Below are 7,161 nucleotides of genomic sequence, written 5' to 3'. Positions count from 1 at the left end.
CAATCTTGGAGGTTAAATATTCATGAATAACTTGATTAATAGTCACACACAATATTAATGAAATAATTAATATAGTGAAGGAAGGATACAACCAGGGCGATGGAATCCACTCATCCTCTCCTTCAAAGGTAAATAATAAGCTAGTATTTCTTTAATGAACTAGCAAAACTAGCATCAACTTATTTGGACCCTGGGCTGCAAATACTTTTTTCTTTTTTTTCTGAAATTTAGTCTTATAAATCATCTGAAAGCTTTCCATTGATGTATGGCTTTTAAGGTCTGACAATATTTGGCCGAGATACAATTATTTTAAAATCTGGATTCGGAGGTGTGCAAAAAAAATACCAATGAGTCAAAATACTGAGAAAATTGCCTTTAAAGTTGTCTAAATGAAGTTCTTAGTAATGTATATTACTATTAAAAAAATAAGTTTTGATATAGTTATGGTAGGAAAATTTCTAAATATCTTTATAGAATATGATCTTTGCTTAATATCCTAATTATTTTTGTCATAAAAAATACATTATTTTGACACATATTGGCAAAAAAATGTGGAAAAATGATTTGAAAATGGTTTGAAAATTGTTGGGTTTGTCGATATTTTCCCATCAGTTGCTTGCAAAACAACCCAAATTGAGTTACCTTCAACCAAGCAATATTGATTGCTCACACATGAATGCATTAATTACTATCAAAAATTGTAGCTTGAAAAAAAATTGAAATCCTAATTGTTATTGATTTTATTTATAAAAATAAACATATGAAGGAGAAACAATTGCATACAGAAGCCATGTGTGCTGATGTTACATTTGAGATCTATGACTTCACCCCCTGAACTTTCCCTTGCTTTGTTTTGTACTTTCTCATTGGCTAGATATAAACATAGACAGACATAAAGATGCACTCGCTGATCAAACAGTCCATTGGCTGGTTTGAACAGGTCTGTTATAACCTCTGTTCACAGGTGTGTCGAGCACAGACAGCAGCCTAAAGATAACCCCTTTTGTGCTCTTCCCAGCATTGTGACAAACAACATATTTTAAAGAAACATCATATTTTAAAGAAATCTTCCATGGATTGGGTATTACAAAGGGAACTTTGTGCAAGTTAAAGCATGGCTTTATAAAGCTTTTGTGCGTACGCACACATTAAGGATGAAATCTACATAGAGTTTTATACATGAGGCCCCCGCACGACTGTGAGTCACTGACAGGTTAAGAGGGCTTTTACACTGGGCTCCTTTGCTGTGGTCCGAGCTCAAGCTTGATTGTTCCCTGCGCTGCCTGCAGCGTTGGTCTGCTTTCACACTCAATAGTTGTATCAAACCTAGTTGCGTTTGCAGTCACCTTATGTCATCGCAAACTCACACGGAAAATGCATGGAGAACACAACACACAAAACACTATACACAAAATACACCAGCTGCGCAGGGCCCCCAAAACACCAGGGGGCACCTTGCTCCATTTCATTTTTTTATTTGGCCAGCAGTTATGAACACTTGAAAGATAATTTAATGTAATGCAGTGTGCAGTCACCCTTTCTACATAAAAATCTGTAAAATCATGTGAATGTCAAAGTATTGATGGTGACTAAAAACAACTAATTGAAAGTGTACAGAGCTGCAGAAGAGACACTATTTCTCAAGCTCTTTCCGCAAGTGTGATTCGAACCAGAGTGAAATACAAACAAATGTGCTTCATTCATTTGTTCATAACCACTTATAAAAAGGGTCACAATCGTGTGTTGGAACCGCAGGCGGTGAGTAAAACTGCTTCAAATATCTCTGCCTCCTTGTTAGTGCGTCCCCTCCCATGCCAGAGACCCGGGTTCGAGCCCCGCTCGGAGCGAGTCGTTGCTGCTGCTGCTTTCGTTCAGTTTCAGCTTATGGATCTGATTCTGCATCATAAATAAACGGCTGAATCTGACTGTAAGCCATGGTTTGTTTTGAATGATGGGTTTTCCCTCACGGTAATGTCCCAGCTTCCACATGCTTTCAACGCAAAAGCCTATTCGCGCTCGTGATTCTTTAGCTCCGCCCACACGTCACGCCTCCAGCCGGTCGTGTTTTTCCGGGAAAAATCGGTACAGACTATCTTTCTCTTATGAATATAATAAAACTAAAGACTTTTTGGATTTATGAAGGATGCAGTACTACTCTATATGTACTCAAGATTAACAGGATATTGAGTGAAAATGAGCATTTCACCCCCCCCCCCCCCCTTTAAATAGTTTTTTTTATTATTTTCAATGGACAGAAATTTATCGTAATTACTGCATAATATTAATTGGTACAAAGAAATTATCTCAGAAGCTAAGCAGGGTCAGCCCTGGTTAGTACTTGGATGGGAGACCGCCTGGGAATACCATATGCTGTAAGCCTGAGTACATCCTTCTGGTTCCTGTCTGCCATGCTGCTGAGTGCTCTGTGATGGTAGCTCCGTGTAGTTTGTCTTTTCTGTTGAAAAACTCTCTGTTGGTTAAAATGATTAAAACTTAATTTCCACCATATTTATCATATTATCTATCAAACAAATCTGAATAATTTGATTGTTCACTTTTAATCTAAAACGTCTCAGGTTACGAATGTAACCTTGGTCCCCTGAGTAGGGAACGAGACACTGCGTCCTCTAGGGTGCGCTATTGGGAACACCTCGTTGTGACCCGTGTCTGAAGCACACTTCAGAAAAAAAAACACCAACTTGTTGGCCGGCAACAGCCTCTGACGTCACTACCGGCGCAACTATAAATCAGCCCCAGGAGAACACGACATCCATTTCTTTGTCTGAAGATTGCGTCTGAAACATGGCAGGGAGCTGGAGGACGCAGTGTCTCATTTCCGACTCAGGAAACCATGGTTACATTCGTAACCTGAGATGTTCCCTTTCAAGGGAATTTCGACCTGCATCCTCTAGGGGACGCTATGGGTACCAGTATACGCACGCCACCATTCTGAGGGGAGTGCAGGCCAGAATCATGGAAAACACTAAGTACCAACTCTACCATTTTCCTGGGAGTTGCCCCGGGACATTTAGACGGCTGTCCATGACATTATCCCTTATGGCCAAAGGCCTTAGCAATAAACCCAGTTTTTATTTGTTAGGGCCTCGGCCCAGGGTAGAGCTGAAGGCTTGGAATCTGGAAGGATTCCTTTAAAGGGATACGGCTAAGAACCCAGTATTTATACAAGGTCTTGCCTGTCACACAGAAGCTGCCGCTTGCTCTCGCATAAGCTTGCTGAAGGAGCTGTCTCAACAGAGCAACATCCTGTTTAGATAGATAGGTATCCGAGTATACATGGAGTGGAGTGGCGCCCAAGATGAACGGGGCCTTTACCAACTCAAGAAAGGGCACGAAGCACTAGCGTGCGAACTTATCACAGTGTGGATTTCAGAAAGTGCGCAAAGCCTTCACGTGCACACTTACCATAACATGGATTTTGAAATACTATTAGATGGAATGGTGCATCTCAAACAATATGCTTGAGAGTCATCAACTTGATCTGTGGAAATAATGCTGGAGCGCTTTGGGGAAAACACAGAGAACTCTATGAGAGGAGAAATCCGAATTTATAGTAGCACACTCATAGGCGACCCTTCCTGGAAAAGGGGAATGTTGCTAACTACCACGAGAGTCGCCCAGATAGCCCTGAGGGGCATTGAGGGGCTATCCAAATCTTAAATTTTTGGATTCACTTTTTTGTTATAGAAATGTTAGTCTCTATAACTCCAACAAAAATGAGATCACAACCCTTTAAAAAAAAACTAATTCTTGGTTTTACTGAAGTAAAATGTTCTTATGTGTTGTTTCTGAATGCTTGAGACTATAAAATCAAACAGACAGCTGTATTAGTAAAATCATAGCCATAGGTAACTGTCTAGCTACAACTGTAATTATTAAATAATAAATGTAATTACAATTTAGTTATATACTGTTATATTTTATTAAAGTTCTATTTTGACCCATTGTTTGTTTTTGTTTTTTTTTACTTCCATAATAATTTGGGGAGGGTGCACAACAATACAATTCTGCTTGGGGCACCCATTTGGCCAGCAGTGGGCCTGATCTCATCCAAATATTGTTCTATCCTAACAAAGCATACATCAATGGAAGTCTTATTTATTTATCTCAATTTAAAAAATAAATACATTATTAAATAGATAATAATAATAAAAAAAAACTTATGACTAGTTTTGTGGTCCAGGGTCACATTTTATAAAAAAAAAAAAAAAAAAAAAAAAAAAAAAGACTAATAGGCTATATGCCTAACAATAAATATTCAAATGAACGTGCCAAACAAAGCACTTTTAGCCAGGGGTTCTTCAAAAAACGGCCAGCTGGTGGCGCTTGAGAACTCTTTGGTAGCACAGTCTTTTCCTGCTGAAGATTTGGTGGCTATGATGTGGAATATTCATGGCAGTAACATTTTACTAGTATCTTATTGTAAAGAATATAACTGAATATAAAAATTCAATAACCAATAACATTAACTTCTCCATTCTTGCGCAGTTATTGGACAAGTAGGATGGTTGGTCGGTGTAGCATTGTTCCCATTGATTGGATGGCTTGTGACCGTGACAAGCATTGCATTTTACCCAAAACTGAAAAGTAATCAACCATAGTCTCAGCTCTAAAAGTAGAACAAAAGAAAATACAAATAAATACAAATATTAATATTACGATGGCAGTGCATTAAAACGCAGTGTCATCAGTTTGCCAAAAAGATGTTTTAGGCATCATGAAGACATGAACAGGTGTACATCTTTTTCGTACCAACTAACATTTTGAAAATACATTTTCATGAGTTCAAAAGTTTGTCAGAACAACTATATGAACGATTTACACAAAATTACTTCTGTTCGTTTTATGAATGAGGCCCATAGAGTGGCAGACTCAAACCCAGGTCGATCGTATAAAAAGGTGATACTGTGAGTATGACTCTCTACTGTCTACACCATTGAAGCTGTTGAATTGAATGCGTCTTTTTGAGTGTCAACCAGTCATTGGTGGGCGGAGCTACTGTAAATAGCAATTACTAACAAGTGTGCTATTTGCACTGAATGTAAAGACACTCTGAATTTTCTTTCTTCCCCTGGCTTGGGCCCATAATGCACATTGGATAATCTGACCTGATCAGTCTTGTTTTTGTGCCAAACAAATGGTCAAACATTTCAGTTTGGTTGCATTAGAACATAAAACATTATTGGGTTTTCTTTTTTTGAGCAAGAGTAATGGCCCCTGATTAGCTATCCTACCCCATAGCCCAGACATATATTGCCATCTCATGCAGCTTATTTTATATTACCATAATTAACTTTTGACCGGTGCCTTGTTTTATTGTAATGACATTTTATTTTTGTATTCATTTTTTGTTTAATCTTACTATATTAACAGGGCTGTGTAGGTTTTTTTTTTTTTTTTAATACCCCACTGTACCTATTCACCCCCCAAGAATGTCAGAGAGATTGTTCTTTGACATTCAGGGTTGAGATGCTGAAACCCTTCCAATGACACTTTAAATATGGGAGGAAAATATGTGCACGGCCAGCATTTGAAGGAAGATATGTTTTGTGGTTACAGCAGCTTTTTTTAATGCATCTTCCTTCATCTGTGTTTTGGCAACACTGCTGTAAGGGAAACAGGTCAATTTTGCTCAAAATTAATCATGTTTTACGACTGATCAGTGAGATGGCCAGTAATTCATAGAACAAACCTTATAACATCAATTCTGCAATGGATATTAATATCCAAACTACAGTGAAAACACTATCAATTAGCACAGAATCAATATCGGCAGTTTAAGACATTAATTTAGAAGCACAAAACAAGATACTTTTTCAATATCAATAAGACTTTATTGGACAAATCTAAAAAACTAATTCGACACAAAAACACACACTCAATCATTCATACAAGTTGCAGGAAGAGTGAAATTGAGGAAAGAATAAGTTTAAGAATTAAAATGTGAAATCCCAAGTTTACAGCAATTGCATAAACATGAACAACCATCAATCACTTAATTAAACCTCGAATTAGGTTCCTCATTGAGGTTAAAATTATATTAAAATGCACAAGTTCAGCTAGAATCTGGAGATACTTGGGTTGCCTGTGTATGGGGTGTTGCCTTTGTCTTGGTGGTTGCAGAAAAGTTTGTGGTTTCCCAAGGTTACTGAACTTCCAGCCAATCAGCAGCCACTGAATTAAGGTCTTGGGTAGCCAGTGGTTGGGTGTTGGCTGAAGATGTGGGATGGTTGAAGTTGAGGCAGTCACAGACTCTAGGTGGACTTGGCGACAAAACTTTATACAAAACAAAACTTTTAAAATGGAAAAAAAAAAAAAAAAAAACTAGAGTAGTAGAATAGCTAAAAAGCATCATAAAACATGGTCAAAAAGGCAAGGAAAACCCTACCCGAAAAATAATAAGAAATTTTTACATTTAGCAGACACTTATCCAAAAGTGACTTACAACTGAGGTCAATGGGAGCAAAGAGGAAAAAAAAAAAAAGAAAAAAAAGTTGTGATATACAAGTGCTATAACAAGTGTCTCAGTTAGCTCCTTCATCCAGCAAGAAATGTGGGTTAGACAAGCTGAGATGAGAGCAGCCATCATCGAGTCATCAGGATAGCATGAGAGGTAGAGTGTAAAAACATAGCAGGGGTATGAAAAACCATGTTTCTGAATGACAGAACCTAAAGATACCATGTAGACAGAGAAGAGAAATGGTCTAAGAACTGAGCCCTGAGGCACCTCAGTAGTTAGAGGTTGTGACTTGGACATCTCACTGCTCCAAGATATTCTAAAAGGACCTATCTGATAGGTGTAAGACTCGAAACACTGGAACGTGGTTTCGGAGAAGCCCTTTGCCAATAGGGTTGATGGGAGGATCTGGGTGATTAACGGTGTCAAAAGCAGCGGACAGATCAAGCAATAAGTATTGATGATTGGGGTCTTGCCAGTCTTATGGCTTCACCAACTGAGAGCAAGACAGTCTCAGTTGAATGTCCACTTCTGAAGCTAGATTAGTTGCGGTAAAGTAGTTTGTGCGGTGTGAGAAAGGCAGAGACTTGGATGAACAGCTCCTTCCATTGTTTTTGTGCAATGAAAGGAAGTGGGCTAAACTCTGCAGGGCATTGGCCCTCCAGGATCTATTTTGGAGACCCCTG

The sequence above is a fragment of the Carassius gibelio genome, chromosome B12 (assembly GCF_023724105.1).
Source record: "Carassius gibelio isolate Cgi1373 ecotype wild population from Czech Republic chromosome B12, carGib1.2-hapl.c, whole genome shotgun sequence".
Classification (NCBI taxonomy): Eukaryota; Metazoa; Chordata; class Actinopteri; order Cypriniformes; family Cyprinidae; genus Carassius; species Carassius gibelio.
The sequence above is the reverse complement of the archived record's forward strand: the minus strand, read 5'-3'. Positions refer to the sequence as shown.